Consider the following 8617-nt stretch of genomic DNA (forward strand, 5'->3'; position numbering starts at 1 on the left):
TGACCAATGCGATGTAGGAATTGTGGAATGTGTGAGGATAGAATAGAATTCCACATAGTAGCTTGCTCATTCAACAATAAAGTGCTAATCTTGGGGGGGGGGGGGGGGGGGAGAGGGGAGTGAAACAAAAGATGGCAGTCATAATGGATCAATACTAGAGAACCTCCAGGAAAATGGAGAATAAAAGAGATGTTAAAATGGTCCGTGGAAGTGAGTGAGTAGTGAAATCAGGTTGAAGGTAAAGTTTGAGAGAACCAGATCAAGGGTATGACCGGCTACATGGGAAAGAGTACAAGTTGAGTGAAACTTAAGTCAGCAATTAGGGAAAGGAAATTTCTGTCATAATATCATTGGGGATCATCATATGAAAATTAAAACCTCTAAGACTAAAAGACTAGGATAATCCATTACCTCTTTGGAAAAGGATTGAGTCAGGTCATTCCACTGAGTTACATTGAAAGAGTGCGGGAAATAAATTAAGATTAAGTGCAATGGGGTTTGAAAAGACAGTTTAATCAGTAGGATTTCTTAGTAAGGAAAACCATCTCTTTGAAGATCTACAGGTTGAGGATGCTTGCTACAATCATAGCCACACCTTCACTCCTGTGAAATACTTCTTTTCTACTGAAGACAGAATATTAAGGAGAGAGGTTTTGATACAATAAACCTTTTTCTCCTGGCCTCAACCATGTCTCTATTAACAAAATACTATACAATGAAATGTGCATTGTAATCAAAGAGCGCAGTAGTCTTGCTTTTCAAAGATCAGCAGCTGAGAGGAGAAATGTGACTGGGGAGCGGGAAAGTGGCATGCAAAGCAAGATGGGAAGGTGGTAGGACATGAAATGAGGTTGAAAGGGGGGGGGGGGCAGACACAAGAGAAATGTCAGGAAGTATTTTTTCATGGAGAGAATGGTGGATACTTGGAATGCCCTCCCGTGGGAGGTGGTGGAGATGAAAACAGTAATGGAATTCAAAAATTGCATGGGATAAACATAAAGGAATCCTGTTCAGAAGGAATGGATCCTCAGAAGCTTAGCGGATATTGGGTGGCAGCACCGGTGGTGGGAGGCGGGGCTATTGCTGGGCAGACTTCTACAGTCTGTGCCCTGAAAATGGCAGATACAAATCAAAGGGAAGATCCACCAAAAGGTGGAGAACTCAAGCACCCCACGATAAAAACAACAATGTACAAAAAGTGGGAGTACGACCAAGGAAACCAGACACTGGAAGACGTACTTAAATAAAAATTTATTAAAGATTTGAAGACTCGACACGTCGTGTTTCGGCCGTCAGGCCTGCATCAGGAGTCTGCTGTGCAGAGTACTGCGGAGCAATGGCGATGGATGTACACTGAAAGCTTTTCAGCAATCTCTTACATGGAAGGTTGCTATGAAGTAATGGGGTTAAATCCTCAAAACTGGCTTGGTAGTCTTTTTTTTCACCTACATTACTGATAGCGCGAGCAGCACTTCTGACGAATTTTCTTTAAACAGTCTTTTTCAAGACTACCAAGCCAGTTTTGAGGATTTAACCCCATTACTTCATAGCAACCTTCCATGTAAGAGATTGCTGAAAAGCTTTCAGTGTACATCCATCGCCATTGCTCCGCAGTACTCTGCACAGCAGACTCCTGATGCAGGCCTGACGGCCGAAACACGATGTGTCGAATCTTCAAATCTTTAATAAATTTTTATTTAAGTACGTCTTCCAGTGTCTGGTTTCCTTGGTCGTACTCCCACTTTTTGTACATAGATACAAATCAAAGTCAGGTACACGTATAGTAGCACATATGAGTTTATCTTGTTGGGCAGACTGGATGGACCGTACAGGTCTTTCTCTGCTACCATCTACTATGTTACTATGTGAAAAACTAAAAAAAAAAATAGGACTGCATTTTGATTACAATTTTAATCATGACTAATTATGTGATTAAAGGTATATTATTTATTTTCTTTCTCAGTGCAGCGCCTTGTGATTCTGGGCAAGAAACTTAGGAGCCCTTTTACTAAGGCATGCCTAAAAGTGGCTGGTGCTGTTGTAGGCACGTGCTTGTCCATTTCCTCAGTGAGCCTGGAAAAAAGACTTTTTTTGTGCCAGAAAATGGACGTGCAGCAAAATTAAAACCAACGCGCGTCCATTTTTGGCCTGAGACCTTTCCTCCCCCCATTGACTTAGTGATAAGACTTTGCACGCTAATTGGGTGGTAAGCATTCAATGTGTGTAAACTGCCAATTATCACCAGGTAAGCACCACACGACAGAGAGTATTCTCTATCACGTGTTTTGGGTGCGTGCCAAAAATGGAATTACCACCCGGGGCATGTGGTAGCCACGTGGTAGTGCCAATTTGAGGCATGTTGGATGCACGTAGGCGCTTACATGCCTTAGTAAAAGGGCCCCTTAACCCTCCATTGCCCAGAGTCACAAGGAGCTGCAGAGGGAAAAACATAAATAACATACCTTTAATCATGCGATTACAAATTTGAATCAAAATGCAGCCCTAAATGAATTAAAGAAATATAAATTGACAAATTACAAATTAACCCCCTGTTTACAAGCCCCGCTAGTGTCTGGCAGTGCGGTAATGCTGACACATCCTATTCACTTTGAATGGGCTGTGTTGGCAATGCCACATGGCAGCTGCTAAACAGTAGGTCAAAGAATTAAAACAGCATGCAGAATAGCTGTAAACAGACCATATACTAATATATATATATGGCCTGTATAGAGTCCATATATATGACAAGAAAAGTTATTAAAATGGACTAATGTTCAAAATACAGTGCTAGGATAATAGCCAGCAGAACAGCATGATGTAAATATAAAATAATATTTCACATGTTGGTAAATGAAAATACAGGAAAAATGCAAAAGCCACTGATTTACACAGTGGCATAAAAAGATATAGGGGATCTTTTACTAAAGTGCAGTAGGCTTTAAAGTAACCGTGTGTTTAACGCAAAAATGATCATGCAGTAATTGCAAAGCCTTTTTTGAGCTTAATGCAGGGGGCATGTTCAGCATCTGCCAAGCATTTACCATACAAGGCAGAGGCTTACTGAACCCAAAGTACTGCATTTCATGCATCACAGATAGTGTAGGAGCAACCATATTACCTGACCCTGCATCTATTGCAATGCAATGCAGTGCCTGCGGTAATTACATCATGGCAGAGCTCTGCCTTCCCACTTCTGCATCCCTCCCTGGATCCCTGTCACATATGCGAGCCCCTGACAGCATCTGATCCATATGGCATACTCCCTAATCCATAGTTTAATCCCCATACATACATACATACATACATACACACCTGATCCACATAAGTCCCCCCACAGGCCCATCCAAAGCTCAAGTACCTGTTTACTGTTTACAGGCAAAAGACCCTCACCCCCAACAAACCAACCCCCCCCCCCCCTCCACAATAACCCCACTGCCTCCTGTAAAATCCTGCACCTAGCCTGCAAAACCCTACTCCATCCCCAGTGTGCCATCCCCCATTAGTGGACAGAGTTCCCAGGTGGCAGCAATTCCCCTCCACTGTTGCTTGGGATGGTGCTGAAATTGTTAATAATGGGCTTCCCCTTTCCACTCTAGGAATAGCACTGTCTTTCCACTCTCACTCCAGTGTCCCAAATATCCACTACTCAGTATTGTGGAGTGCTGAAAGACCAATGGTGTTTAGTATTTTTACCACCTCTCTAAGCTATCATATATAATATAACAGCTTTAGAGAGATAAAATACAAGGCCACACATATGAGAAAGTGGAGTTAGAAATATTATTATTTACCAAGAGAAAAGTACAATTATAAAAGGTTAATTTCTCATAGGGGGCTTCAGAGCCACAACACAGCCATGATGCTTGCATCTGAGATTCCCCCAGATAAGATCTGGTACATGCAGTTTTATACAGGTAACAGTTAATACATATTATAATGCAGTGGTTAATACCTATTGGATAGTATAATATAGTGGTTTTTACTAATTGGCTAGGTTAATATGTTGGTTATTATTTCTGAGAAAGTCTAAATTAGCTTTACTGTTCCTAGTAAGCACAGTCATCTTTCAGGGGAATTTCCCAGTTCTGCATTTCTCTGAAACACCTGCACCACCAGGTTGCCACACGACGCTAATTTATACTTGCAGGCCTTGCACCTACAGCCCCCCTTCCTCATTTTCATCACCGCAAGGGTGTCTCAACTCTTTCCATTGCTGGAGTTCAAGTTAGTGTCACTTCAGACTTTGGCCTGTCAGTTCTACTGTCTTTTTCATACCCTGAACCAAAGTGTAGAGAATGGTTCATAATATACAAAATCCAAAATGGTGCCAGTGACCCCTGGTAGTATTCTTGGAGTATTATGTGAAAGAGTGAGAATTGTTTTGGATATCATAAAAACAGATTTTCTCCCAGCAAAATGATTGAAGGACTTTGAATATGTGATTTTGAACGGCATCGTTGATGACAGGTACCTCTTTTTTTTGAAAATGGTTTTGACACATAGGTGAGTGTCATGAAATAAAAGCAGGAATTGTTTTGGCTGCTTTAAAGTTGATTTTTGAATGGTTCAGAAATTGACTTTGTGAATTTCAAGTATAAAGTTGTCACTGTGTAGCATTAAAATGACTGGAGGAAAGTCATCATGTGACCTTTGTTGGCATCCTAGATAAAAGCAGGCACTATTTTGAAACCACCTATTAATAATAAAGGTGAGTGAAAAATCTAAGATTTCTTAAGGTTTCAAAGTAGACTTTCAGTGTTAAAAAAAAAAACAGACTGTATAGTAGTTAAGCACTAAGGATTTTTCCATGGGTTACAAATGTTTAAAGAATGGATTGCATAGGTGTTGGAGAAATTTAAGAAGAAACAATGGGTTTTAGAAATCAACTACCTCAGTTCTGTTTTTCGAAAGGTATAGAGGTTCATTTTCAAAGAACTCAGGGGCCTGCACTGGTGTAGACGTGTGTATTGGACATGTGCAGGTCAATTTTTCAGCACCTTCAAAAAAGGCCTTTTTTTTTTTTTTGCTGAAAATGGACGTGCGGCAAAATATAAATCGGCATGTGTCCGTTTTGGGCCTGAGACCTTACCGCCACCTGTTTACTTAGCAGTAAGGTCTCACGCGCTTACCATGCAGTAATTGTCAGCGTACACTGATGATTACCGCCTGGTTAGTGCCACATGTTAGAAAATAGAAATTACTTTTGGGTGTGTGTAGAAATTAAAATTACTGCCAGGGGCATGCAGTAGCCGGGCAGTAGTTCTAATTTGACGTGTGTTGCATATGCATAGGCGCCTATGCATCTTAGTAAATGGGGCCCCTTAGACACCCAGGCATATTTTCAAAGCGCTTAGTGCTAAGTGCTTTGAAAGTATGCCTCAGTGTACCCTAATACTACTACTACTAATCATTTCTATAGCGCTACTAGATGTATGCATTGATGTACACATATGCAGGTACTTTCTCTGTCCCTAGAGGGCTCAAAATCTAAGTTTTTGTAACTGGGGCAATGGAGGGTTAAGGGGAGTCTTTTTTACTAAAAACACTACTGTGGCTTATTAAAAGACCCCCAAGGGCCTCTTTTATCAAGCCGCGCTAGCCACTCCCAGTGCGGTAATGCCGATAAAGTCCATTCACTTTGAATGCCACCCTCTGACAAATGCAGAACTGTTTGATAAGTGCCGGGGTTGTCTGTGGATTTAATCTGGGAGGAGCAAGCAGTTATGCAGCCACCGACCATATTCAGTGCTGGTACCCATACAGCTAAGTGGGCAGATAGGATGGCACAAAAGCAATACTATCTTTGTTTAATTATGCTGGTGCTGGCACTGAATATATAGGCCAGCACCCATTGAATTAAAATTCAATGCAAAAAAAGTGCAGTAATGCACTCAAGACGTATGTGTTAGGCGGTGAGAGTCTGATATGCACAGACAGGGAGAGGGATCTTGGGGTGATAGTATCTGAGGATCTGAAGGCAACGAAACAATGTGACAAGGCAGTGGCTGTAGACAGAAGGATGTTAGGCTGTATAGAGAGAGGTGTAACCAGCAGAAGAAAGGAGGTGTTGATGCCCCTGTACAAATCGTTGATGAGGCCCCACCTGGAGTATTGTGTTAAGTTTAGGAGGCCGTAACTTGCTAAGGATGTAAAAAAGACTTGAAGCGATGCAAAGAAAAACTACAAAAATGGTATGGGATTTGCGTTACAAGATGTATGAGGAGAGACTTGCTGACCTGAACATGTATACCCTGGAGGAAAGGAGAAACAGGGGTGATATGGTACAGACATTCAAATATTTGAAAGGTATTAATCCGCAAACAAACCTTTTCTGGAGATGAGAAGGTGGTAGAACCAGAGGACATGAAATGAAGTTGAAGGGGGACAGACTCGGGGAAAAATGCCAGGAAGTATTTTTTAATGGAGAGAGTGGTGAATACTTGGAATGCCCTCCCGTGGGAGGTGGTGGAGATGAAAATGCATGGTATAAACACAAAGGAATCCTGTTAGAAGGAATAGATCCACAGAAGCTTAGCGGAGATTGGGTGGCAACACCAGTAATCGGGAAGCAAAGCTAGTGCTGGGAAGACTTCTACAGTCTGTGCCCTAAAAATGGCAAGGATAAATCAAGGTCAGGTATACATATAAAGTAGCTCATACAATGAGTTTATTTTGTTGGGCAGACTAGATGGACTATACAGGTCTTTATCTGTCATCATCTACTATGTTACTTTGTTACAATGTTACCCACATAACTTCCAAGTCAGCAGCTGACCTGGATATTCAAAGCCAGCCATGGCCCTGGCATTGAATATCCTGGTTAGATTCAGCCTATGGCTGCCCGCAGCCTTAAAACCACTGACTGTTGCAGGCTTTTTTGTGTGGAGTCGGAACTGCTTGGCACTTGACTGCTCCTCAGGCCTCCTTAGTTCATGTTTCATTATATGCATTTACTTTTTCTAAATAATTCTTTATGAGCATTCACTCTGCTAAAGATTTTAGTATCATCTGGTCTCAAGTTACTTCTTCAGATTCTGAAGGCAAATAAAAGGTTTATGAGTATTTGAATAAATGAGTGTCAGTAGGCAGAGTGGACAGCTTTAATAGAACATCTATAGCATTTTCCCTTCCTGTTCAACTTAAATATCTAGTGAGGATGTGACTGACAAATACTTGTTTTTACCGATTACTCATGAATATCTCCTTTAACAATTGCTATTCAGCTAATCCCTAATATTTCCAGGTTTTTGTCATCCAAAAGCCAAAAGAGAATTTTGATAAATAAAAACAGCCCTTAACCTCATACTTTACATAGGCATGCTGTGGTGCCCAAGCAAAGCATTTGACAGGCTAGACTAGAAATAAATAAAGATACAAGGACATGAGGAATACATGAGCCACTTTATAGTCTGTTTACTAAATTGATGTTTTTTACTGGGTGAAAATCAAATTCTGTGTGGGGAAAGAACAGAATGGGCTGTCTTTTTGTTGTTTTTAAAAGCAAATCTCTGCATGCATTCATAAAATGGTTGTAAAATATGGGTAATGTAAACTCAAAGGCATTCTCTAGTAATAGATGGCCTTTAGTCACCTGAGAGACCATGGACATCAGTCATGACAAAGCAATGGTTCATTTATTTCCCAGTGTACTACAGTTCAGCCTAAGCCTCCATGGGCTTAATGTTGTGGATATAAAATATGAGCTAGGAAAGTGATGTCAGGACACCCACTTTTGATAATTGATAAGACAAATAATCCAAACCATATATCCTTCCCCTCTGTCTCCAGAAACCGTCACCCACGTTGGAAATATGTAAGTAATCTTGGTGATGGATGGGACACAGGCACTGTCTTGTTAGAAATTCGCATCACTAACTTTCTATCAAATTAACAAGTCACTGAGCTCTTCTGTATAAAATTATCATAAATTATCTGGGAAGGTTCATAGCTGCCTGGAATATTTAATTGGTAATTCATCTGAGCTCCAGTGACTCAAACATTTATCAAACTTGTCAGAAGAGATATTTTTCTAAACTTCATATCATGAGCCATAGGCGCCAACATTTCAAAATAATTGTGGGTGCCAAACACAATACAAATTACCCCTCCCTGGACACAATGAAGGAGCTGCTCAATATTGGGACTGCTCAGCACTCGCTGGCATGCACCGAGCTGGCTCCTATGTCATAAGTACATAAGTATTGCCATACTGGGAAAGACCAAAGGTCCATCAAGCCCAGCATCCTGTTTCCATCAGTGGCCAATCCAGATCACAAATATCTGGCAAGATCCCAAAAAAGTACAAAACATTTTATACTGCTTATCCCATAAAAAGTGGATTTTCCCGAAGTCCATTTAATAACGGTCTATGGACTTTTCTTTTAGGAAGCTGTCCAAACCTTTTTTTTAAACTCCGCTAAGCTAACCACCTTTACCACATTCTTTGGCAACGAATTCCAGAGTTTAATTACATGTTGAGTGAAGAAATATTTTCTCTGATTCATTTTAAATTTACTACATTGTAGCTTCATCACATGCCCCCTAGTCCTAGTATTTTTGGAAAGCATGAACAGACGCTTTACATCTACCCATTCAACTCCACTCATTATTTTATAGA

The sequence above is a fragment of the Microcaecilia unicolor genome, chromosome 9 (assembly GCF_901765095.1).
Source record: "Microcaecilia unicolor chromosome 9, aMicUni1.1, whole genome shotgun sequence".
Taxonomy (NCBI): Eukaryota; Metazoa; Chordata; class Amphibia; order Gymnophiona; family Siphonopidae; genus Microcaecilia; species Microcaecilia unicolor.